Genomic DNA, 27,939 nt, shown 5'->3' with positions numbered 1-27,939 from the left:
ACAAGTGGCGGGTGGGAAGGGGCATTAAACTGGTCCACAGAGTGCGTGAGGGTCGTTCCCTGTACCCGTCACTTCTCCAAGCTGACAGCGGATTCCACAAGCGCCACCTAGCTGCACACAGGACCCGTGGAAGATTTCATTGTATTTTATTATTCTTTTGTATGTTACTTTTTTATTTGGCAGCGAGAGAGTCATCTTCAGCTCCTTGCTAGGCGTTGCCAATAAATTACCTGAACATTTATTTAAATAATTTTTGCTCCAAATTGTGTTATGCACAGTTTGGATAAGAAAACCTTTGTGTCTCTAAATTATTAAAACACACCATAAACGCTTGATCTGAGAATGGCACGTCTAGGGACCTGGATCTTAAGTCCTGTTAATCGAAATGTTGTCTAAATCTCATCCGCGTAATGAAACTTCCTAAGCCCCTCAACTCGGTCTTCTGTCACTTGGACGTAGAGGTTAGACGGCAAAATGGATTGCCTTGGTCGTCAACATGCCCTAGAAGAGAACATCCTCATCACACGGGGAAGCACGTGACACTGAGATATGTTGTTGTTGCTTTGGATGTTAACTTCATTGTCTAACTCGTTAGAATTTTGTTCTCATGACAGGAAAGGATGGAGGGGGATTTAAAGGATGATCTTCTTTATAAACTTCTGTATCTCAGTGATCTAGGAAATGATGGCATAGTTGAACAGGATCTATTTGTTTCTACCTTTTTGTTTGTTCTAATCATTTAAATATAAAGGACATTTTTTTTTTTTTTTGCCATGCAAAAGGTTAATATCATACATGGATATCACTGACCAAATGTATTTAGGAATCATAGCTCATTAAAATAATTCATGAGATCTAGTTTAACTGGTTTTATTTATTGTTTTTAGCTTAGGAAACGTAGCTATGGAATAATGAAGGGACTTACCCAATATAATAACTATTTAAAGTAGTAAAAAGGAAGCCAGACACTCCCCATCATATGTCATTAGGGAAATGCAAATTTAAACAACAGTAAGATAAAATAATGCTTAATGAGTGCTGACTACGTGATAAATACTTCACCTACATTACGGCATCTATTTCTGGAGCCTTCAGAGGTTGAGAAACCTGCCCCGTGTGGGTCAGCTAATAAAAGGCCCAGCTGGACTAAGTGTGCTGGGCTGACCGACGCCAGAGTTGAATCCCTTGACCACCTCGCTCAAGTTCCTGAATTTGCTGTTGTTCCCTTTTCCTTCGGGCCATCCTTCCCTCCCTTCAGCTCCTGGGAAACGATGGGGTACCGAGGAAAGAGGGGAGCACAGAGGCTCGGATACGAAGAAAATAAGGCCACTGGGAAAGCCTTCCGTGGGTGAATGACAGAGAAATGCTCATATTCTCCAAACACAAACACAGCTCTTTCTCAAAGTAAACATAACTAACTAGATAGTCCCCCTTTTATATGCTTCCCTTGGCCCGTTCAGGATATTTTTTAAATGTCCTGAAATATGGAAGAATCCCTTTAAAACACTGTCCACCAAGGGAACGGCAGAGGAGAGTTCCTCAAACACAAGTGGTTTGGCATGAATTAGAGGATGTCACCGCGACCGATGGAGGGCTCAGTTTACATTTAATTTTGTTTTCACGGAGGGATCAACTATTCCACTGACAAAGAAGAGGTGTGACTTCCTGGAGTGAGAAAATGCTGTTTTCTGCTCATGGTACATTAGAAAATCAAACCATGGCATCTTCAAAGTTAGTGTTCGACAAAGCGTTTTCATGATGGCTGCCTGTGTTCCGAGCATCTCCCGCCCCCAGTTCTAGCAGTTCACAGAGGTCGAATTCTGCTTGTAATTCATCATGTGACAATCTGCATGAGGGAAAAAGAAGAAAAAAATCCTCCTCTGGGTTTTCCCTGGACTGTAGACAGTTCTATAAAGTGTGCTTAACACTACTTAATAGCTTTTCAAATTCTGCATTAAATGGAGAAGTTTGGGGCACATCAAAATTGATACCAGGGAAAAAATAACTCTATAAAAAAAAGTAAATATTATTTAGGAAAAGGTAGACAACTTATTACACATCTGAGCAGGGTACCTATGCAAGTGTGTCTAACTGAGTATGCAAATAAATAAGAAGGGTCCTAAAAGACTTGATCTGTACATAGTTTTGGAGATTCTAGGATTTGAAGAAGGAGGCAAAATTTATTCAAAACGTGATGTGCTATGAGCTAACAGGCAGATATGGTTATGTATATTTCACAAATGAGGAAACGTATACTTTCAAAGCATAAATATCTTCCCTCCATTTTCATAGCCATTAAATGATAGAATATGGGTATAAACTTCAGCCTCTTTGATCTCTAAACCCACACTATTTCCATTAGACTGCATTGCCCCAGATGAAGAGGTATTTGCCTCACCCAGTAAAGAACATGTGTGTAGGTCATCTAGCACACGAGAGTTTACAGCAGGAAATATCAGGCTGTATCTAGAGTCTGATTAGAATGTACGCAGAGATCTCACTTCCTGAATATTTTCCACATTCCAGTTCACTTACGTACACAACAGTGTGACCTTTATTTTATTCGTATGAGAGGTAACATGTTGATGGTAAATTTTACAAAATTGATTTCTAGACATATGGTGGCAGCATTAAAAACATGGATTCTGGGTCCTCCTAAGCCCCCGAATAAAAACAGAAAAAGTGACACATCTTGGCGAACATTTACATTAAAACTAGGTGCAAAGATACCCAGAGGAGCCACAGAATCCAAGTGGTTAGGGGCAAACCGTCAAGGGCTGTGTGTTAACAACATCTGAATTAGAGAAAACAGAAAGAAGGAGCCAGGCACCAACCAGGTGGACCAGAGAAGAGCAGAATCCCTGACTTGTCGAGGAATATTGCTGTAAAGCAGAAGGCAGGCCAACCTATGAACAGCTACTTAAAAATGGGAGAGGATTTACCTTCTCCAGTGGGGGGAGAATAAAACCAATCCAGAGGAAAGTTTAAAGGGCTGGAGTACTTTAAACCACGCATGTTCTCGAAACATCCTGGCAGGGCTTATTTCCATGACGGGGACTCACAGTGAAGAGAAGCTGCTGGAAAGGAATTCTGAATAGAAACAGAATGAAGAAAATAAAAGTTAAGAAAAAGAAAGGTCAAAACTAATATTCAGTGGGGTCTGGAATTATCCAAAGAAATACCTGCAATATTATTAAACAACCTAATAACAGTAGAAAAGGGACATCTGAAAAATGAGAACTATAACCTGAACTTTGAATCCTGTCTTCTACTAAAAGTTAAGGGAAACTAAATTCCCATTAAAAAAAAGAGCGGGAGGGGAATATTTAGGTAGAATCCCACACCAAGTTAACATAAGGAAACAGAGACCAAGTAGCAGAACACCTTCTTGGAAATAATAAAAATATGCCAATGAGTTATTGAAAACAGATCAAACTGTAATGTAGTAATTAAAAATGAGCTTTAAATATTTAAGAAAATAAAACATGACATGGAAGAACAACATATATTAGAGTTAGGAACAATGCCTAGAAATTGGAAAATCATTTCCAAAAAAATCATTTTAGAAATAAAGACTAAACTTCAAGGAACACATAAATGAAAAATGCATTAAAAGAAACTTTCAAAAATAGTGATGAGCATACATATAGACAGATGAAAATTGAAGATATTCAAAGAAGATCCAACCTACAAATAATAGGTCTGAAAGAAAAAAAAAGAAAAAGATTTCTGAAATTTACAAAAAATTGAAAACCCTTTCAAAATCTTTAAAAAGGTGGGGGGGACAGTGACTTATAACAGACAAATAATTATATCGTCATCAGATTTTTTTACAGCAATATGTTATTCTAGAAGAAAATGGGGTAAAATAATTAAGATACGCAGGAAAAGAGCCCAACCAGTGTGGCTCAGTGGACTGAGCATTGTCCCATGGACTGAGAGGTCCTGGTTTGATTCCCGGTCAGGACACATGCCCAGGTTGTAGGCTCCACCCCCAGTAGGGGGCGTGCAGGAGGCAGCCGACCAATGTTCCTCTCTCACATCAATGTTTCTATCTCTCTCTCCCTTCCCATCTCAAAAAAATAAATAAATAAATGAAAACTTAAAAAAAAAAAAAAAAAAAAATATAAGCAATTACTTCTTTTACCCAGAAATACTGACTTTAATTATAAAAGTCACATACAACCTGCAGTAATTCAGAATGGATTTTCCCGAGAGCACTTTCTAAGGAATGTACTAAATAATGAGCTGCGGAAAACCAAAATTTTAAGAGAAACATCAATGTAAGGACCAGTGGTCTCTGTGGTCATTTATAGAAATAAGACAAATTGAGAGTTAAAAGTAAAGGGCTATATATTACAGTGGTGATATTATCTCATAGTATAACCATTAAAATATGATAGGGGAGGAGAAATGGGATTGCATACAAAAAAAGTGTGTAGGTGTTTTGAGTAGTTGTAAGTGGTGATGGTGTATTAGTTTTATTATTTCGAAACTTGTGTACACATGGGTGAGGAGAGCCATTGAATATTCATGGCACATTTTCATTCTTCATCTCTTATGCCCTGAAAAAGTAGGATTCTCACTATGGAAAAAAAAATACAAATGCAATCAATATAGAAGACATCAAGTAAAAATCCTTGAAGTTTGAATTGGAAATATCACTACCAAATCACAAGACATTTTATCTCCTATCTCTGTGCATTAAAAAGATAGAAACAGTTACCAATCCAGTAGCAATTAGCATCTCTAGGCCCAGATTCTGATCTTCAAATACCACTTCTAGTAAAAAGAAATAAGGCTTCTTATAAATATGGCTGATTCCAGGTATTTAGGGTGGCACTTACATTTAGAGCAGGTGACTGCCCTGTCTCTAGACCTGGATGGTGGTTACCAAATTGTTCGCCTTCTAAAAATTCATCTAGCTATGAATTTCTTTCATCGTGTTTTATTTTATAACAAAAAAGATTCCAAAGAGAAACGCAGAAGGAAAGTTTGAGTCAAATAAATCTGAGTTCTAATTCTAGCTCACCATTATCTATGAGACGGGCAAGTTCATTTCTGAGCGTTAGCTTTCTCCGTGGTAACACGTGAATAAAAGGAAGTACGCCCGCCCTCTGGACTTGTCCTAAGGAGGACAGGCAACGACCTCTACCAAGAGTCTGGTCCAGGGGGTTGCCCTGCTGATTTTATATCCTTTCCCTTCTCTCCCCATATAATTCTTATTTTGCTTTGACATTGTACTTTTTTTCTACCACATATTATTGATACTTTTACTGAATCGAAAAACAATTTCAGGTAGTGGGACAAACTACGTGCTGCTGAAGGCCTGTTGTGAATGACGAGAATGTGTCCCTTCGGATGACGGCCGATCCTATCAGCAGCAGCTCTGCACTGGCTGAGGGGCTGGTTCCTCCCCACGCCACGTCCCACAGAGCCCTGCCTCTTACTTCGGGTTGGAGATGATGCTGATGATGAATGCTTTGTGGAGCCATAGGTAGTAATTAAGTTTTTAATGATGGCATGTCATTCATTACCAAAGGCATGTCCCTTTCATGGAGCAAAGTACTCAATACCAATATTTTTTAAGTGATCGATTCTGTGGAGTTTACCTTAATCGGCTCTTAGTAATGATGGAAACAACCTGACGTGGACAGTGATGTCCATGTAACGCGGGGACGTCTTCTGGGGTGGCTGGTTTCCGTGGGAGGGCCGGTGGGGGTGGGATGGCCCTGGCACGGGAACCTGAGCCCCAGCCCTGGTTTAAGTCCAATGACACGGTGTGTGCTGTGTCCGCCTGCACTGGGCTAAGTGCTTCCCGTTTATGACCTGCTCTTGTCCTTGCAGTGACTCTGCGAGGGGGTATGTCCCCATCTTACAGGGAGAGAAACTGGCTCATGTAACTAGTTAACCAAAGGCCACTCGTCTAGGAGACTGGGGAGCTGGGGATTCATACCCGATTTGGCCTGACTCTAAAATCCCTTCCCTTCACTGGGTGGTCTCTATCATCCCTTCCAGTGCTAGCACTCAGGATCTGTGAAACCTCCCCCCCAAATGAATTGTTCAGGATCTATTAACTCAGCAGTTCCCTTCAGTGACACGCGTCTTCAATGTTTAGTTTGTCTCCCCCACAGGTGTAGGTGTCAGAAAACCTCACTCAGTCCAGGAGCACAGAGCCCGGGCAAGGTCTCCCCCGCAGGGGCAGCATGCCACCCTCGATGGCAAATGAGAACTTGAGGACCACCTCTGCTGCATATCTAGAGACCTCTCTCAAGCCCCTTCTATCTCTAGGAATCGGGCTTCTACTATTGAGCTTGACTGTAATTCTTGATACTGTTCACTTAAAGGACATGAAACACAAACTATGTCGTGGGAAGACAGAGCAACACTTGCATTTTAAATAAGCCACAGGCTTATCAGCTCCTGCAACTTCTTGTAATGGAAAAACAACCCAGGGGACACTGTCCTGTAATATTAGCCTAACAGGCTTTGAGCGAGTGACATGTTTACACTGCATGAGAGCTGTTTGGTTTCCTGCCTTATTTTCTGCGTGGCAGTTTGAAACTTACCTGGAATTATTCTATCCAGTTTACCAGAAGGTCTCCTGTTTCTGCCTCCTTCTGGCTAATGAAATCGTTATTTTCTGGGGTCAGGTCCTTATTACCACTTCCCTGAGCTTTTCAAGTCTCCTAGCTAATAGCCCTCCTTCCAAACTATTTTCTCCCTGATCCATCAGACTCATTACTGCCAAATTTATCTTCCAGAGGAGCAGCTCTAATTAAGTCAGCTACCTGATGTAAAAAACAGCCTGGCCGGTGTGGCTCAGTGGTTGAGTGTCGTCCCATGCACCGGCAGGTCGCCTGTTCAATTCCCGGTCAGGGCACATGCCCAGGTTGTGGGCCTGATCCCCAGTGGGGGGCATGCAGGAGGCGGCCAATCAATGTTCTCTCTCATTGATGTTTTCATCTCGCTCTCCCTTTCCCTTCCTCTCTCTAATATCAATAAAGTAAAAAAAAAAAAAATCAGAAGTATCTTCTGCTTATAGGGAAAAAAATCGCAATTGTTAATAAAGCCTTTAGATCCCCGTGACCTGACTTTAACAACACAGGCCAAGTTGTCCACATTTTTGTTCGAACTCAGAGAGTTGCTGTCACCCTCTCTTACATGGCTGCTTCTCCATATCTCCAAAACTTGATGTTTCTTTCTTTTCTTTTTTAATTTATCCTCATCCGAGGACATTTTTCCATTTTTGTTTAGATAGAGTTGGAGGGAGAGAGAGAAACATCGACTTGAATGGGACACATCGAGTGGCTGCCACCCACACGACCAACCAGGGCTGGGGACAAACTGCAACCGAGGTATGTGCCCTTAGCAGGAACCGAACCCGGGTCTCTCTGGACTTCAGGCCGACGCTCTAACTGCTGAGCCAAACCAGCCAGGGCTGATGTTTCTTTCAAGGCCTTGTTCAGTGGACGCATAACAGCTGCATATAAGAAACCCTGGGCTATCTTGGGAAAGAAAAATATAGATATAGATATAGATATAGATATAGATATAGATATAGATATAGATATAGATATAGATATAGATATAGATATAGATATAGATATAGATATAGGTATAGGTATAGGTATAGGTATAGGTATAGAGGATATAGATATAGGTATAAGTATAGGTATAGATGATATAGATATAGGTATAGGTATAGGTATAGATGATATAGGCATAGATATAGGTATAGGTATAGATGATATAGGTATAGGTATAGATGATATAGATATAGGTATAGGTATAGATGATATAGGCATAGATATAGGTATAGGTATAGATGATATAGGCATAGGTATAGGTATAGATGATATAGATATAGGTATAGGTATAGATGATATAGATATAGGTATAGGTATAGATATAGATGATATAGGTATAGCTATAGGTATAGATGATATAGATATAGGTATAGGTATAGGTATAGATGATATAGGTATAGATATAGGTATAGGTATAGGTATAGATGATATAGGTATAGGTATAGGTATAGGTATAGATGATATAGGCATAGGTATAGGTATAGATGATATAGATATAGGTATAGGTATAGGTATAGATGATATAGGTATAGATATAGGTATAGGTATAGGTATAGATGATATAGGTATAGGTATAGATGGTATAGGTATAGGTATAGATGATATAGGTATAGGTATAGATGATATAGGTATAGGTATAGATGATATAGGTATAGGTATAGATGATATAGGCATAGGTATAGGTATAGAAGATATAGGTATAGGTATAGGTATAGGTATAGGTACAGGTATAGGTATAGATGATATAGATATAGATATAGGTATATGTATAGGTATAGATGATATCGGTATAGGTATAGATGATATAGATATAGGTATAGGTATAGATATAGATGATATAGATATAGGTATAGGTATAGGTATAGATGATATAGGCATAGGTATAGGTATAGATGATATAGGTATAGGTATAGGTATAGATGATATCGGTATAGGTATAGATGATATAGATATAGGTATAGGTATAGATATAGATGATATAGATATAGGTATAGGTATAGGTATAGATGATATAGGTATAGATATAGGTATAGGTATAGGTATAGGTATAGGTATAGATGATATAGGTATAGGTATAGATGGTATAGGTATAGATGATATAGGTACAGGTACAGGTACAGGTATAGATATAGACATAGGTATATTGAGGCCTTGGCCTACTGGCACATAAGGTAGAGTCTAGTCCCGGCGCGGTCATACTCTGAGGCACGCTGCCCAGGTGGTGGTTCCGAGCTCCAGCCTGAAGCCCGGGAGCGCGCGGGGGGAGAAAGCAGGCCCCGGGCCGCGGACCTGGAGTGGCCGCCCCGTTGCTCTTGACTGTAGCTGAGACCGTCCACCTCGAGGGGCAAATCCCCAGAAGCTACTTCTGTCAACACACTTCCTGGTCTTGGTTTTAGGGGGAAAAAAATTAGAAAAAGTAACATCCTTTTTTTTAGAGCATAAAAAGGAAAATAAAATAGAGAACATAGCTCTTTAAAGCCAGCTGGCAAAAGAGCTACAGAAAAATAGTAACGTTCAATCTTGTTTAGGTCCAGGACCCTCTACAAATGATTCTCCTGAACTTAATTTGGAGAAAAATAACTCCCCATTTTCTCAAATCTTGCAGTTCGTTTTTTATAGTTTCCCCCAAACTTTGCTGGAAAGACACGAGAACTCGGTGGAAGAAACACGTTCGCCTGCACCGTGGCAGCTCGCCCCAGCTGCTCCCCAGGAAGCTGTCGGAACAATGAGGACGGGGACCCCGTGTGTCTGGGGGACCCCCTGAGCATTGTTCGGGAGTGGAAGGGAAAACGATGCTGCGGTGACGCCCCGAGCACAGTGCGCCCTGAGCCCGACACGGCTTTAATGATGCATTGCGAACACGGGTGTCGGCCAAGTCGAGCAGTAGGGGGGTATTTTATTAAGTGGGGAAAAAAAGGATTTATAGATAAATCACTAAAGAAGAGTTATAGTGAATCATGCATTTGCTAACAAAAGGTGTCGAGAACAATATGTTTCCTCTGCTTTGTCAACATCTAACGCCCATTTATCTCTGCTACAGGATTCATACATAGTCACAATCTCTCTATAAATTCATCACCGCGATTGTAAGGCGTGAGACAAGGTCAGAAAGCTCACCGAAAGCGTCAGTAATCTATCCCACCGAGGCCTGAGAAATGTTAATGGTGGTAACCTGGTGCACAGGGGACCCCGTTTCCATTAGAAAAGTGACTGACGATCAGTCATCATCTCAATAGGTCATCCCGAAAAATGCCATGAACTTGGGCTGGCGAGGGAAAAAGAAAACCAAACACTGCCCACATCAAAGCTGCCGGGCTGGCACACAGCTGCTTCTGAAATGTTGTGTAGAGCTTCAGCCAGAGTGAGTTCCCACAAGTATAGGAAGACAGATCCCCAAGGGGACAGAGACACGGGAGAGGCCCCGAGACAGCGGCTGCCTGCTGTGTGTACCAGGACAGCAGTGAAGAGTAAGCATTTGGTATTTGGTATTATAACCTTGAGGGGTAGCTCCGTGCTTTGTGACTTATCCGTGTTGTCTAAGTGTTGCACAACAGCCTTCCTTGTAGGTCACTGCAAGTTCAACCAGAACCGTTTCAGCACAAGGGATGCGATTCAGGGCTTCAGTTTTAGCTTTACTTTCCAAACAAAATTACTCAGAAATTCATGAGATAGATATGGCTTTATACCAAACAATCATCTCCGTATTCAAACCCAAAGAAAGAAGTACGTCTGCATTAATTCTCTCAAGTTTTGGTATTGCCTCCCCCAGGTCTCAGGCCCGCTGATGTGTTTTCTCCCAGTCACAGTTTCCGCAGAAAAGGGGACTCAGGTTTTCAGGTGTCAGAAGACAAACCACAGAACCCTCAAGCAGTCTGTCTGTTGTAGGAAGAGTTCAAGAGTTCGGCAGAGGTCTGGTCACGGCGCCTATGCTACCCTCGCCTGAGGTTCTCCGAGCAGAGGCAGAGTGTTCTGGGGAGAGAAAGTGCACGGTGTATTTCCATCTTTGTGGGATGTTACGGTTTAGGTCCCCCTTCCATTCCATATGTAATGGTCCAGCTTTGAAAATGAGCCTTACTGAAGATACTGACTTCTTTATCCATTTAGTATATTTGTTGTACATCTATTATATGCCAAGCACTATGCTTAGCAGGATATGCTAGTAAAGCTATAGAGAAAGGCAGGGACCACATCATTAAGCCCTTTCAGGACATGTTACAGGTGTTGATCTTTATGCTGAAGGCCATACGAAGCCCTTAGAAGTTACCTTCAGGGGAGTGGCCAGCAGAAGCCTGCTCATGTGCGGATGCTGCGTTAAGGATGGATGAGAGGCGGGCAGGGGAGGCGAGAATAGGTACAGGAAGTACCAACCTAGAATTTTGTATCTTGCAAAATTATCTTTTACAACTAAAGGAGAAATAAAACTTCCTCAGACAAACATTGAAGGAATTGCTGCCAGTAGATCTGCCTTGCAAGAAATGTTAATTTATTTATAAGGAAGGGAAGGATATAGGTCAGAAACCCATACCTACATAAAGAAATAAAGAACATCCAGGCAGAAATTAGTAAAGATGATGTAAAAACATTTAATTTTCTTAGTCTTAAATAATCAACCAGATAAAAGTTGGTTCAGAATAGTAACAGCAATGCATTCAAATAGGTATACTTATGTATATGCTTTGTGTGATTCAGTGAAAGTGGTGCTTGGAGGGAAATTTATAGCATTAAATGCATATATTCGAAAAGAAGAATAATCTAAAACCAATAATTTAAGCTTCCGCTCTGGAAAACTAGAAGAAAGAAGAGCAACGTAAATTCGAAGTAAACAGACCACGTTCGGCAGATACAGGGGGAGCTCTCTCAAAGAAGGAGATAAATTATAAGGTTAAGCTGGCTTTTAGCAGACTGGAATATACGGGTGGTAAGTTCCAGTGTGAAATTCAAAGGAAATATTGCACATAAACTATCCAAAAATGTTCTAAAATGATCGGTACACTAGCCAGCAGAATCAGAAACCAACCAGAATTTAACGGTGAGCATCTGGAACGCATATGAAACGATGAAAAACAGAGTTTTCCCCAGGATTCTTATACAGTTTAGCTTTATTTGCATAGTAATTACTTTAATAAACGTTCGTTGGTGCTCTCCCGTGATAGGCATTGCCTGTGACCCCGCATATAATGCGGTCAACAAGACAGACGTGGCCACTGACTGCATGCAGGCGTACAATCCTGCCTGTGCCAAGGACACTATTTTACAAGTGCCCTGGAGTCCAACGAGAGGATGTTGGAGACTCTAATAAATCCCTTAATGACTTGAACTGTGATCCAAGTAAGGGAAAGTGATCAGTCCTACAAATCAGTCCATGGGGAACACCCTAGTCATCCTCTTAGACCTCCCAAATTTGTTGTGATTATTTCTTCTTTCTACATAGCTCTGTGCCTTTGTTTATTGATTGGCAAAACTGACTAATCCTTCATGGCTCAAAGCAATCATCACTTTTACTCCGAAGCCCTCTCTGAACGTCCCTAACCAGGAGGAATCACATCATAATAGGCCTTCTTGTAGCATTTCATACCTGCCTTTATTAAAGGGTTTAGCAGATTGAGATTGCAGGTTGTTCATGACATGAGTTCCAGGAAGTTAACAGCAGTGTCTTGTTTATTTCCACATCACCATCTCCGGGACTGTTGTAGCTCACAAAAGATTCTCAGTACCCCTGAGTCAAGCCATGAGAATGTGCTCAGAACCAGGGGACAGAGGGGCCCCTGGGGATGCTCTCTGAATGGGCTGATTAGCTTCGTGTTCTCATCAGAGCCGTGAGCAGACACATTTTAGCAGGCATTCAAGGACCGAAATGGGCCTATTTTGCTTCTGAAGTGACCGTAGAAGTAAGAAGAATCAGAAAACCTCAGAGAATGAGGGATGTGATTATGAAGACCGGGAAGAGCTATTCAGCACTGACTCTCTGGGCTGAGAAGGAGAGAAGCCCTTACTTAGCCTTTGAAAGCGAGAAGTGACCAAGAGACTCAAAGGGGTGGGGGGGGACTCTTTTTTCAGGAGACGATCTTTGGCCCCAAATTCCACTGTACTGTATTGGAGGGAGTGGTAGAGAGAAACAAACAACAGCATTATAGTAAATTAAATATACAAATAAGTTAACACTTTTTTAAAACCTGCTTCAAATCTTCCTTTCATAATTTATTTTATAAGTAGTTTGGGGCAGATAATTTAACTCTCAGAGATGCATTTTTCTCACTTAGAAATGCTAATGGTGTTCTTGCTTGATTTTTGTGAGGATTAAATTAATGTATATGAATATCCTTGGTGCTCACACATAGTAATCATCCAATCAATGTGGAATCTGAGTACGTTGCGAAGGATGAGATTGTTATTTAAATACCATTGTCTGGAGATTTTGTTGAATGGAAGAACCAGAAACCTAGGTAAGAATTTTAAACGCCTCCAGAGATTGGGAAACAAGTCCCCCCACCCCCCACTCATGCTGAGAGTATGGCCAGGCCTTCCAAAATCTGGCCACACCACCACAGAATGCGAGCCGGATCTGGGAGCAACCTTGAAGATGCTGTAACCCCCAGTTAACTGATGCTAAACCAATCTTTTAGTTTAAACATAAGATAAATAAAGAAATGTTTACTATGAGCTTTGCAGTTCTTTGCAAGGAACTGTGCTATTTCATGACAATGAGACCACCCTGCTATTTCTGTTCCCTTTCTCTCGTGCTGTTGGAACTCTTCCTAAAACACATTAGTCCCCTTTCCTGCCCTAGCAGATGCTGTCCAAGGAATATAATTGAATCTTTCTATGATGAGTGAGCATCTCAGTTGCCTTGTGGGCATCATTTGGAGTCTCCAGAACCATGGTAGTGTTATAGTTGTAAATATAAAGGACAAAGATTGGTCTGTGTCTATGTGATCTCGGGATATACCTTAAAAGTTAGTCTTTTTCAAACAAACAGAAAAAAAATCCTTTCTTATAGCTATTTTCTTGTGAATTTCTCTCTCACTAAAATTAAGCACAGAAGAAACACAGTCTTTGTTAATTGAAGCTTTATTGAATTCCCATTGATGGGCAGAATAATGCACCTTATTTTGGAATAATAGCTTTGAGATGGGAACGCGGGAAATGGTCTTGCAAATGCACCCCCGGGTTCTTTATCAGAGGGAGACATTTCATATAAACATTCTCTGTTCATTGTTCAGGGCTTGGAAACACACTGGAGAATCGCTGGAGAGTTTTGATGAGCATCTCTCTGAAATGAATTGAAAAAATGCCTCCGTCTTTCATAGGGGAGACCTCTTTTTCTTGTTCTTATGAAAATCTTTGATTCCGAATATGAAGCTGCCAAGCCACGCTCCATTTATCTCAGCCTATTGTCTACTGCGTGTGACTCGATAATTGGAAAACCCTTGATCTTTAATGGTTACTCCAGTGCCGTCATGTGCTCCACACATTCCCCTCTGAGCCACACAGCCTCCTGATAGCACTAAACATGAGCAGCAGGGCTAGTTTAATAGAAATGCTTTGCTACAGCGGTTTTGTAATGTGCACACATTTTTACTTTAAAAACGAGGCAGTTCCAAATGATTGCATTTGCCTTAAAATGAATCCAGTGTATGCAATGTCTTTACAGTAGGGAATGGCCCGGTATGGGTGCTGCAATTAGTAAATGAAAGTCTAGAGTCTCTGCCACAGTCGTCAGTAACCACTTGATTGATTGATTAACTGATTTTCTACACAGAAAAATCTAAATGAACAGGTTTAGAAACTGCATTAACTTTAAGCACCGTTCCCCTCCTCCCTCCCTCATGAATCATTTAGTTTGCTGATTCAGTTGATTGGATTATGCCCTTGATTAAATAATATTCTCTAGGTCTAAAGTTTTTAATACAGAAGTGCCCAACTTGCTTAAATGCAACTTACCCAAACAAAAGCAAGGCTCTGCTCCCTGCTGTCACTCACATATAACACAGGAAGTGCTACTGATGTATCTTTCAATGGCAATAAAAAGGGTAGCTCTACACTTAAAACTCCACCGATCGCAATTCCACTTCCTACCTTCAATTCACTAGTGCCTTTCAAGGGGGATGCACTTAACTCACATGCCTGGAATGAGCGTTGTTTTATTGGAATCTTGATTCCCCCAAGGTAGGCCTGGCCTAAATTCCTTCCCCAGCAAGCTCAGAGGGAGTTTTCCCAAAGGCTGATTACGTTCCCACTCATGCACAATCCTTCCCACGCATCACACACCAGGATGGCATCCCAGTCAGAGAGGTGGAAACCTGACCCACTTTCTAAGCACGGCTTCATGACTCAGTGCGTTAGTACACCCAAGTGAGCTCGGAAGGTCTGTTATGTTACACACTGGGCCCGGATCCTCTTCCTGGCCCTCCCCCCTCCCTCACAAGAGAGATGTCACGGTGGGTGACTTCGCACATTCCCAGAGCAATCAAAAGTAATTAGTAGCTCCCGTGCTATTGAAATTCTAGATTTCCCTACCAGTCCCCAGCTCATAAAATAGGCACAGTGGGGAAAAGTGGCAATTTCTAGTCTTTAGGCCACCAGTATAAGGGTTCAGGATAGTCAACATTTGTATGAAAAATCACCACCTCTCGCAGTAGGTTAGTCACAAAGGGAGTAGGTTTACATTTCAGAATCAAAGCTAACGTTGTCAGACCAGGAAAGTACGCTTCCTTTGGTCAGATTTTACTCACTAGTCTAGATCCTGAGTTGTTAAAGCTCTCTGTGAGCTTTTGATGAGTAACCCTGAGAATACACAAGGAAATTACAAGAAAATTTATTGCCAATTGTAATGGTTACAATGCAGATTTGGCCTTCCAGGTAGCTTGGAGCAGTGGTTCTCAAAGTGTGGCTCTAGATCAGAAACTTCAGCATCATCTGGGAACTGGCTGCGGGCCCTAACACCTATTGATTTTAAGTGCTGGAGATGAGGCCTAGCAATCTGTGTTTAGCAAGCCCTCTAGGTGATTCTAAACTGTTCTAAAGTCACAGGACCATAGCCTTTGTGAAGATGCTTTGCAGTGTTCGGCAGCAAAGCTGCTCATTTAGCTCTAGGGAAAACTGTCAGGACCCTTAGCTCCCTAAGTGCACCACTGGGAAGATTCAAAGAGGCATCCTCTAACAGGTGCATTTTTTACAAACTGCTGCTTAAAGGAGTTGGGTGGATGTAACAAATTAAGTTCAATGTCTGCAAGTAGGAGTCACTGACATTTCAGAGACATTCTTTTCCGTAAGAAGGATGAAAATCAGATAGATGAAGATGCCACACATGTGGAATTAAGTTGAATACATCCTTTTACATTAGTGTTCACCATAAGTATACACCATTTTTTCCCAGTAGAGAAAGTTAGAGAAATGGTGAGCCAGATGATAGAAATATTTTTCTTTGAAATATCCGTAGTCAGAACTTGTCCCTGTGGAGTGATCCAGGAATGACATCGGTGTAGGGAAGGTTTCATCCACCTCCAGAGTCCCTTCAGTGTTGTAATAGAGCCAATAGGATGTCCTGGCTGTGGAGCAAAATTTCTAAGAAGTTATTTTATATCTTAGAACTTGGAAATTTTTCTTGAATTCATCTCATCGGGTGAAAGCACCCTTCCGGCTCTCATAAAATGTTCCTTACAAATAATCACAGCATATCTATATACAGTGAAACTTTGGGGAAAGAAAGAACCAATCACTTTTAAATCCGCAGATTACCTTAAAATTAATATTTAACGCCTAGGGATTAGACCTCATGTAGCATGTTGGGAACCTTTGCATACTAGAGAAGAAAAATGCACACGGCCTGAGTGTTCATGCATCATTATAGAAAATACTTATTGACAATCGACTTGGGGAGCTCTTTTGATCCTGGAAACACAGCAGAGAGCAAAATTAATTCCCTGACCTCCTGGAAGTTAATCTAGTCAAAGAGATAGACAAAAGCGAGTAAGTACATAACATGGTATCAAGGAGTGATGACTACAATGAAGGAATATGCAACAGGGTGAAGAGAGCAGTACTGTACGTCAGTCTTGTAACAAAATTAATCTTTATCATGTTCACTATGCTCAGATGTTTCCCTTAGAATTAACTGGTCCCATTTGGCAAAATAGTACCAAGCTTTTCTTTGCTCGGGGTGGCCAGTAATTCGCTGAGAAGTAAGCATTTCAGCCAAAGATGGTACTCCGTGGGCTGATAAGCAACAATATTGTCTGACATGAAAATCAACATTCCCTTCTCTCTCTCTCTCTCTCTCTCTCTCTCTCTCTCTCTCGTTTCATACTAAAAATATGAGAAAAACTTGCCAATCTGGAATTTTGGAGACAGGAACAGGACAGACACCAGAAAGAGACCCATTAACCACAATTGCTGGGACCAGTAGAGCCTCAGGAAACACATAGAGGTCTTGGTACCATTATGGATAATCAGTGCTTTTCCTGAATGAATCTTCTTTGAGATAAGGTATTGCAGGGGTTTTGCCTTATTTGGACCTGGGAGTATCTCAGATGTAGAAGGAGGATGAGAAGTTCTAGCTAAATAAGCATTGTGTTACTGGTGCAAAGCCTGTGTGCCTGAGTTGTGTGGAAAGGCAACAACTCAAAACATCAGGGTTTGGAGTAAGGCATGTTTTATTGATTGAGACGGTACCAACCTAGAAGATGGGAGACCTAATCCTTAAATCCATTTTAACCAAAGTACAGAGTTCAAGATTTTTTAATGTCAAGGGAAGGGTACATGGAAGGGTTAGAAAGTGATTGACCACCACAGACATCTGGGCACCAGCAGGGGTCCGAAGAAGATTGTGCTAGTTGGTGTGAGTCTGGACAGAGGTTCCTGCAAATCTTTGATAAAAAATACATACTTTCCTTATTTCCACAGGGGAGGTACTTTCTGATAAGGGGCTGTTTTTATAAAATTCAAGCCACAGGCAGGATTTCTGTAATGATTATCAGGTCTATACGCAAGACTAAGCAGAAGCAATTAGCCTGAAGGCCATGGGAACAAACTTGAACAAGATAGAGTCAGAAGGGCTGAGCATTTCACCCTGTTACAATTTCACTCAAGCATTCAGAGGTAGACCTTTAACCCACCCTGCTATGTTATGCTGAAGAGAAGGACCACCTAGGTAGGGGAATTCATTTCTTTGTGTTTTTCAGTTGGATTTCCAAAATGAATGGAACAAACCACATAATATTCTGCCAAATATGCAAGATTTAAGAGCATACAGGAAGCTCAGCTCCATTCCCTGGTATATAATTGGAACAGCATAGTACACATTCCAGTAGGGAAAGTCCCCCAAATGGAAGCAGGGTGGCTTCCCTAACAGCTGGAGTAGGTTTAAGTCTGTGTTCTCTGAGTTTCGAAAACTCACTGCCATTTGACCTTCATCACACCAGAACGACTCGGTCTCCATCTGTACTCCCCACTCGACCGTGAACTTCATGCAGTCAAGCACCTTGTTCTGTCTTGACAATCCTCCCATCTCCTGTCTTCATTGTAATTCCTAGCAGACAGATAGTCGGTGCTCACTAAATGTGTGTCGAAATGTATTAAAATAAATTGAATTAAATGTGGAGTTCATTGTTGTTACTATGGCTTTTATAAACATTATCCCTTTACTTGCCCCCACCCTTTTCTCTCAAAATGAAAAATTGGAAACGTTAGATTAATATCTGAATGCACTTGAGTGTTTAAGGTAGATGCTCAGAATATGAAGGGTGGTTGGAATAAAAAAATTGTTTCACGCTGCTCAGTGCAAATTATTACCTAGATTTTATATTCCCGAATATGCCAATATATTCTTTATGTTCTCTGCCTCTTTTATTTACCTGCATACATTGTAAAGGTACTTACTTTTTCAAAGGATGGGCTCAGATATTTATGCAATTGATACATTAAAATTAGATTTAGAAATAATTTCCCAAACCCTGGAGTAGAGCAGGTGCCAGGATATCAGAAGTACACATGGGAACCAAAGCAGAAGATACTGTACTGCAGTCATCCAATTCAGTGACCAGACAGTATACACATTAAACTAAAACAAAAAACTCGAATCTTCTCTGAAGAAGAGTAAACGCTTACATTCACACCTTGGTTTAAATTTCAGACCAAATGTAATGCAACTTGTCCTTGTATTTTTCTCGAAAGCTGTACGCAGAGGAAAGCAGTCTGGGTACAGTACGACCTGCCTTTGTGGAGTCGGCGTGCACATCAGGAAGCATAAACTACCAGGGGAGCGGTTTTCCTGACTGCATCTAGGTTCTTAGGTTCCAGGGAGGTGCATTGTTTAGCCTGCCTCCCACCTCATGCTCACGGGTCAAGAGCAGGAAGCCAGAAGGCTGCGTCCCACGATTTCGGGTAGGAGTGATTACAAGGACAGAGGCACTCTGGATGACAATTGCCAGGCCTGCATTTGACCTGCTTGTGGGACTCCGGCTCATCCTGGAGGCACAGGGATTTCAATAAGCCCCGGTAGGTGATGATGGTACGTTAATATATTTTTCAACTGAATGAGAACCAGAAGTCACGATAGGGGATTTCACAGCATTGCCATTTAGAAGTGCCTGTCTAAAAACAGCCTGCAGATCATTCATTCTATTAGCCTTCCTTCAGGGTAACATCTCTCAGACACGCTTTTTGAGTGTGTCAAATCCACCTTCCCGTATGTGGCACCCCTGCCACATGGCGAAGACCCTGAAGAATTAGACACCCCACCAGTCAGAAACTGGAGAGTTATTGATGAAAGCAAAGAACTGATTCTAGTCTGCGGCTGTTTCACTGACTCTCTCTTGTAGGGTGAGAATTGTAAAGGGCAGGAGTGTGAAGATACGGCTCATGCTGAGCTGAGTGTTAGCAACAATTGTTGACAGGGCCCTGGTTCTTTCTGACTGTTTCCTTCTCCAGTTTCTGCTCCAGAGGAACATGAGAATGATGCCTGCATTGAAGAGTCAACCCTAAAAATGTTACAGCTACAATCACCTGTCAACTAGATTGTGCATGGACTCTTCGCACTCTGCTATGGGCTGAAGTGCGTCCCCCCAAAATTTGTAGATTAAGCCCTAACCCTCAAGGTGAATGTGTTTGGATATGGGGCCTTTCAGAGGGTAATTAAGGTAAACTGAAGTCATAAGGTGGGGCCCTAATTCAATAGAACTGGTGTCTTTAAAAGAAGGGGAGGACCAGGGGTGTGTGTGCACAGAGAACAGGCCATATCTGGGCCGTGATGTGCTTCTGAAACTTTCTAAACCCCTGGCTCATCTTTCTTCTGCTCCTTTCTTGGTCCATCTTTGGAGGCAGCTCTTCTTTTGTTTTCATGGTTCTCTTACAAATTGCAGTTGAATATCTGTAAGTGGAATACATCGTCTTTCCATGATCCTTGCAATCAGCCTTTTTACAGCTGAAATCAAATAATTGAGTTTCCTACACCAGTCATCGCTGTATTGTGAAACTCAGTGCTCATGTTAGATAGTACAAAGCAATCTTCCAACCCCTAAATAACTTGAGGTAAAGAGTGATTTAGAACAGTGGAATTTTAAATGGTTTATTTGCCTTGAGTGTGGTGTTAAATTAAATATGATTATATTTTTGTCCAAGGACAGATTGACAGTGGGGATCTGAGTATATATTTGTGAATTGTGCATTGTCCATCTACATATGAATTGACACATTGATGCCCAATCATTGGATCTGTAGGTCAAACTTAATCTGTCCTTTATGTGGATATCAATGACTATGTCACAATTTCCTTGGGGCTGAGCTCCAACTTGTTTGAGTGAAGACTTTGCAGACTTGACCCAGAGCCATCTTTGCTTAGCAGGGGCACTTGGACTTGACCGCATCTATCTTTGAAGTAGATGCAATCTCAATAACAGTGGGGACTACACTGGGAAGTGCTGCCCTTGGCACCATGACCCCTTGGTGATGTGCCACTGATTGAGGTGGAAGGAACATTCCCTCAGCAGCTGCACCTTGACACCCCCTCCCTTTCTTCCTCCTCCACAAGCTTTCCTGGACCACTGATCAAAGGCGTGCTCACCTCCCTCCTCTGTGGCACAGTGATTTGCATTGTTAACCAAGGCAGAGAAGACGGGTCCCCAGCCATAGCTTTCTGCACCTCTTCCCCAGCCTCCTCATTTTCAGTGAATCAGCCTCAACAAACCAGCTGCTTGAAAGCACAGACAACACCCCAAGGAAACTCCTTGGGCCCCCCACAGAGACCTCATTCAGAACCACAGAACAACTGAATGGGTGGGTCTGAGCAGGCCAGGAGATGAATGAGACTTTAATCCTTTGTGTAAGAAGCTCACCTGTGGGTTTCTTGTCTCTCTTGACTGGCAGCACTAGTGTCCTTACCTTCTTCTGCTCCAATTCCTTCCCCCACCCCCCCAGCGCAGTGTTTCAAGTCGGTTTCTCTGTGTTATTGGGGTGGGGATACAGAAATTAGGAAACTGCAAGAGACAGGCGCATACATGCCTCTGAAGAAATAGGGTTACTAATGCAACGATTAGATTCTGCTCTTTCTCCATTGAGAAAATATGCAATGTATATTCGTTTCATCCAGGAAGTATCACAGAAAACCTGTGATTAATGGCGGGTCAAGCCTCCTCATATTCCTCAGCTCTTCTTTTCTGGTACCTGTCGTGACCTCTTTTTTGTTCTTGTTTTGTTTTTTCTCAACAAGTCACTGCTCAGTAGTGAGAGCCACTCTCTCGGAGACTGACACTCAGCAGATATAGGAGGTCAGGTGGCACCATGTGAGAACAAAGCCCTGGTCCCACTTGGATGGGATGCTAGAGATGCTTTTCTATGCAGCCAAGACTAACCGGTGAGCAGAGGAAGGACCCACGGGAATAACACTGCCTTGAGGTCCAACAGACCCCAGTTCAAATCCTAGGTGCCTCTTATAGGTTGTGTTACCTTGATAATTTTTCTGGAGTCTGGTCTTATTCATCTGTAAAATGAGGACAATAATACCAGCTTTGCAGTGTTGTTTTGAGAAGTACAATGCTGTGAATGACACTTGGTGTGTTATTGAAGCTCAGTCAGTGGCATATTCAATAATGCTATTGTTATTTAATGAATATGACTCTACTTGCCCTCACCTTATCTCTGTCCTCTCTAATCTCCTGTCCATCACTACCATTGTCTGAAGAAAATGGAAAAAGGTCAACGACAGAATTCTGTTCCAATTCATTTATGCTTTGAAATGGCAAATGGCACTCTCAAAGACTTCTCTAATCACGAAGAACTTTGCCCTTGCGAGGAAAGACAAAGATTAAGTTATTGGAGGGAGAGGCCTTTTTCACTATCTCCCATAGGGAAGAAGAGAGCTTCTCTGACCCAGAAGGCGCTTTCTTCCTTCTTCCTGTAGAAAAAGACATCGCTTCATCTCTACGATGTGCTAGGTGCTTTGCTAAGGGGCCGTTCACATGAAAACATATTTTTCTCTCACAAAAATGGTCCGTCCCACTCAACACCCTACCTCTCCCAGCCTTCTTTGCTAGGTAAGGCATATCCCCATCAGTACCGTCAACCTCTTTATGTGATCAGGGGGTATAACTGGGTTTTTTTTCTTTCTTGGGAGGAAAGATTCATAAGTTTCTAATATGAAGAGTGAAAACGAAGTGTGAACTAATTTTAAATTTTCATTTCCATCACTGTAAAAACACTTTTCTGCCCTAGTCGCCTCCCCCATTACAGAACACCTGTTTTCCTGTTCCCTTTTAGTTCAAGTCAAATCCAAATAAATACGGAAGAGAGAAGTGTTAGAAAAATATGGATTCCTATTAATTATGGCACCGTTTGACCCGTCACTTTTTACTGTTGGTCAATAGAAATGAGAATCTTATAAATTAATGAAACTCCAAGACCTGAAGCTTCATTAGATTGTCTAACAACCCTTTAATTTTGAGTAAAAAAAAAAAAAAACCAAGGAAACATTCCATTAGTTAACTCCTATGTGTAGTCAGTGCTGAGATAACCACAATGGAGTTGCATATTCAGGTCTCAATTATGGAATGAAATGCCTGTCTCTAGAGGTCTTACTATGACAGTGTCTGGCTCAATTCCATCTTGTTTGCTGTTGGCTTTCACAAGGACGCTTGTGTTCATACCAAACACACCACTAAACCATAATAGAGGGACCAAAACATACACACACAGTTCTTTTGAGGAGCATCTGTTGCCCTGGAGAGCTGACACGGGGCCAGCATCAGCCCCCTTCAGGGTTGCCTTCGGGGGGTTCAGGCATGCCCAGTACAGAGGGACAAGGAGCAGTCTTCGGGCCCGAGTCTGGGCTTCCTTAGCACTTATCTTATACATGGGATAATTCTGAATCTCTTGACATGTTCCATCACATAAGATAGTACTGGGAAAATATTCCTTTCCGTAGAAATTGAAGCCCCTGACAGATAAAGGCAAATAAAATGCATGAATGTATTATTGAAACCATTTTCACCAGTGCAAGCGAGTTCTCTCCTTATTATGAATTCTAGCTCCTCACAGCGAGGGGGATGGCACAGTGCTCGCTCAGTGTGGCGGGGACTCTCTTGACATCCTTACTCCGAGCCTTCTCGGCGGGCTGTCTCCTCGCCACGGAGACGCGTGCTGCGACGGGCAGGGGCCGACCGCAAAGGAGGAAGGACGGCGTGGTTTGATCCACCCCAGGTTCTTCTGGAAAGGAGAGTTTCAGCTCTGACAACTGTTAAGGAGTTTAGGAAGAGCTAGTGGCTGCTTTCCAACTAAAATATTGCTGAAAATATACACGGAGAGATGTCAGCCTCACGGAATTCCTAAAGACAATGTTGGTGCAAAATGGTCTCAGGCCAAGGGTGCAGGCCCCTGAGGATGAAATACGGGGAGAACGACACATGCTGTCAATCACACCGGACCCCAGTGCCACTCACAGTGCCACCACAAGGTCACCCGTTCAATCCCAGGTCCAGCACACGGGAGGCACAGGTAAACTCCAGGGCACTTGACGTGCAGCATGCTGCCAGGTGGCGAAGAAGAGGCGCTGACCCTGCAGCCAGCCGGTGCCCCTTCTCCAACCCGAGACGAGAAAGAAGCAGAGGTGAGGTCCTGTGTGACGCAGCTGTTCCAGCGGCCTCGGGTGTTACTCTGATGTTCTTCCAGGGGAGGCCGAATCCGCTGACCTCGGTTGACACATGACTTCCAGATCATTGCTTGATTCGAAAGGTTTGGCAGGATGCCTCTAAAAAGTTGGGGTTCCAGATAACCATTGACCCTGCAGATCTCCATGGTTGGTTTCCTGTCGTTTCCTTGGGTCCTGACAGGATGAGCAGTGCAATTTTCATCTGAACCCCATCCTACGGGAAAATACCCAGCGAAGGATACGAAAAATAAGTCCTCTCTTTGCAAATAGTAGGAATCTGTGTCCAAATGGATTGCAACTTTGTGTTGCTTACGAATGAGCTCTCAGGTCCTAAAAGGCAGACGTTGAGGGTGTACATCGTTTGAGCGGTTGCCCTCCTAGTAATGGGTACAATGTTCTAGGACAATCGGCACCCGGCCCACGAATTCATGCCATGCAAGCTGATCTAACTCAGTGACCAAGCTGGGCAAATTCTGGTGAAATATATCAAAACCAACATGACATAAAATTGGGTAATGATCAATAATATGGGAAAAGCAGTTTACTATTGTGGATAATTTGAGAAAACAAACTTACTCACTCAAGAAAAATAACCAGTCTAGAGAAAAATAAGAGAAGCATAGATTATAGCCCATCTGTGACGTGTACCTCCACAGCAGACATGCAATATGAGTTTTATCACTTAAACACACGTGGAGAGCCCCTCAGAGTTCATTCATTAACGGTCACAACTCCAAGCCATACTTCATACCTTCTTCCAGGCTAGGTCATCTTCCCCAGCGTTTTGGGGAAGGATAGTATTTCTGTCCTCTCTATCTTCGGATTAGTTCCCAATGTAGCTTCAACCAAACCTTCAGGTTAGAACCCAGGTTTTAATCAGTGACTTTCACCTTGAAACAAATCAGACCACCATCATTTTCACATTGACACAAAGCCAAGAGGAGACAAGAAAGGGTGGTGTGACCATGAAGCAAAATACATATTATATGTTTTTTTCCAGTAAACTTAAGCATAGCATAAGCTTGAGTCACTGATGATATATAACCCTGAAAACACCCATTCCCTAGGAAAAAGGAGTATTGAACTGCATATTATCTCGAACATGCATTTTGTTCATCTGCGTAGGAAAATGCTTTTGAATGCTTCATCATCATAGACTGGCAGAGAATAATTACATTGTTCCTGTAGCGTTTTGAACGATTCAGAGGTAGATTAAAAAACAATTTAAAGGTAATAGTGTACATAGTTATTTCTCTTCAACTTGTATAAATAATCAGTAACCAGACCGGAGAAAAAAGAAAGACGCTCTCTTTGATAGTACTCATTGTTATGCAGAGTACCTGTCATCTCCGCATAATCTGATGAATTTTTGTTTGCAAATTATAAATTATTCAGAAAGCTCCCCATTACAGTTATGTGGCTGTTTACTGTGGGGTGGGGGGAGAGCACACTTTATTTTCCTGATGTGCGCCCTGAAAATGGAGACAAAAATAAAGCATTAGGCACGTTGAGTGGGAGGGTTGTTCCAAGCTGAACACAAAGGGAAGACAAATGCACTAACGGAGCTGCACTCGTGAAATCAAAATATAATTGCACGCCAGGGTTTTATGACCGGTTCTTCATGTGTAACTGTCTTCGTCCAACAGATTCCAGGATGTGCGCTCACAGGTCTGCACTTGGAGGCAGGGTCATGGTCCTTAGTGAAGGTCACGGTACACATCTGACAGGAACAAGTAGTGTCCAAAAGCGAACTGCCACTTTGAGAAGCAATCAAGCCGTTTCCAAGGGGCTGATTGCCTCCAACTCCACCTCGAGGCATTGAACAGAGTGGCAGCCAGGTCTTGATTAATCAGCAGAGGCACTAATGAAGCAGCCTTGCCCGAGGTTTTCTGGGCTCTCTGATTCCTAACTGCCTCTTTAGTGAGCGACTCGGGGCCCCGATGCGCCTGCACCGGCAGTTCACTCCTGCCTGGGAATAGACGCGTGGTGACAGGGGAGAAAGCCCTGCTAAGTGGCGCCTTTGTGTTGTGTGTTGTCTGTCACAATGCACCACGGGAACATATTTCACTGGAGGGTGTGAAAGGCAAGGACTTGCTCAGTGACTCGCCCGTCACGAAGACCCAGGAGGAAGGGGGCACGGTGTCTGCAGCCACCAGCACAGCCCGGGCGCACGGCTGCCTTTGAGGACACCACAGCCATTACTGTGCCAGGCTTTTCGAGTGTGGCAAGGTAACAGCAAGTGGAAGACGATTTCTGCTCTCTCAAGAAGCCGAGCCTGAGACAGCATTCAAGGTCAAGTTGGGTATTTGAAAGGTAGTCTCAAGATCTGGGAGCAGGGAAGGGAGATAGGAGAATAAAGATCAACGTCAAAGTTTGTGTCGTCAGCTCAGTTGCCCCTGGGGGCAACTGAAGCTTAATCCAGACACAGAGCTCAGAACACTGTGCAGACATGAATCCCAGCGTTCTCCTCGGGTGCAGGGCCGCAGGGCTGTGACCCCCCAGCTGCTTCAGCCACGGGTTGGGAGGCAAGAATCCATCTCCCGGCACATCGATGTGCCCCACGCATGGACTGTGCCGGTTCTGTCACCAAACAAGACATCAGGCAGAGAGGTGCAGGTGCAGGTGCTGGGCAGCCCAAGGGCACATCTTCGGGCCACCACAGCATCTGCTTCAGCTGCACAACCGATTTATGCCTGGGTTTAAAAAGCACTTGTGCCAATTGGTCCCACCCCCTTGGGTGAAAATCCATATTGGTTTGTATCCCCTCAACACTCTCTGAGTGGTTGCTGGGTCCGCAGCCCAGAAGCCTGGTAGGTGGCAGGAACAAGTAGTTTATGATTTTAAAAATCTTCCATAGAGAACCCACAAAGCAGACTCCTGTCCCTAGGTACGTGAGACGGGTGGCCATGGTTTGATGGATGCTTCGTGTCTCTGCTGGTGGCAGACTCACTGCCACAGGTACATTTTCTGGTAGCAGAACCCTGGCCAAGTCTACATCAGCAAACAGGTTATCAGAGCTGGACCAGGACCTGACAGAGTTTCAGGTTGTATATGAGTGTCCATAGTGGACAGCCCTGTACCACTTCTAAACAGAGCATGTCTGGCCCGACATGTACAAATCCAAGTACCACCTCCCTGTGGAATGAGCATTTCAAGTATCAGTGATGAAGAGTCTCCCAGAATTCTTAGCCAGCATGCCACTGCTCACCAATCATGTATTTTTTCCAAATATATCCTTTCTATTTAAACTGTCCAAATATTTCTAGGAAACCATAGTGTGAAACCAGTCATTCCATGGTAGTATCGATTGCATAGAATTTTGGGAAGCTCATACTACACATTTAGTTTGCCAGAGCTGTATGTCGACACAAATTATGAAATCCACAGTGACTATCCCATCGATCTCCGTCACCAGAACCCAAAGAAACTACCACAATAAGCAGTGTCCTTTATTCTCATTAATTATTGCCTTCCCAGTTGGAATTGGACGCTGGTGCTTTTCACTTCCTGTTCTTAATTGTTCAGAGATGCTGAAGGCAATTCAACAGCTCTTGCTTTTTATTCGAGATGGTGCCAAATTTGGCGGCAGTTAAAACACGAGGATCCCTTAAACAAATAGCTTCTTGTTTGTGTGCCATTAGGATCCAAGTGCAAGTATGAATCTACAAAGATCTCGGTGGTCGGTGTCCTACCTGCCCGAGTCTCTCTCCCACACGCAGCATGGGCATAATTAGAACACACGAAACGCAGTGTCTTTACCTCCAGCCACCTGCTCCCCGGGCCTCCCTAAGTCTCCCCCGAGCAGCTGGATAAAAGAAACACTGAGAAAGCGAGGGACTCCCAGGGTCAAACAGGTTTGAAACGTCCTGCCACAAAGGCTAAAAACAAAGGAACACTGCAGTTTCCCCTACAATTCAGGTACCCCCTTACCTCTGCCTAACTGGTCCACGTAAGTGCCTTACAAAGTGGCAGTGACGTGAACTTTGCAGGGAATTGTGTGGATAAAGGGTGGATTTCTGAGAAAATGTACACATCAAAGGTTCTTCACTTTGCATCTTGCGGCTGCTGAGTCTCACTGTGGTCACACAGTCTGCAGCCCCCCCAAGCTTGCTGGTCTGCCTCCCTCACGGGGGGTTCAGTCTTCTGCGTGCTTTCTTTTCGCAGACGTTGCTATGGATTCCCAGGGAGGGGTCCAGAAAGTAACTAAACATG

Source organism: Molossus molossus, unplaced genomic scaffold (genome assembly GCF_014108415.1).
Source record: "Molossus molossus isolate mMolMol1 unplaced genomic scaffold, mMolMol1.p scaffold_m16_p_6, whole genome shotgun sequence".
NCBI classification, from domain to species: domain Eukaryota; kingdom Metazoa; phylum Chordata; class Mammalia; order Chiroptera; family Molossidae; genus Molossus; species Molossus molossus.
Note: the sequence above shows the minus strand (reverse complement) of the source record.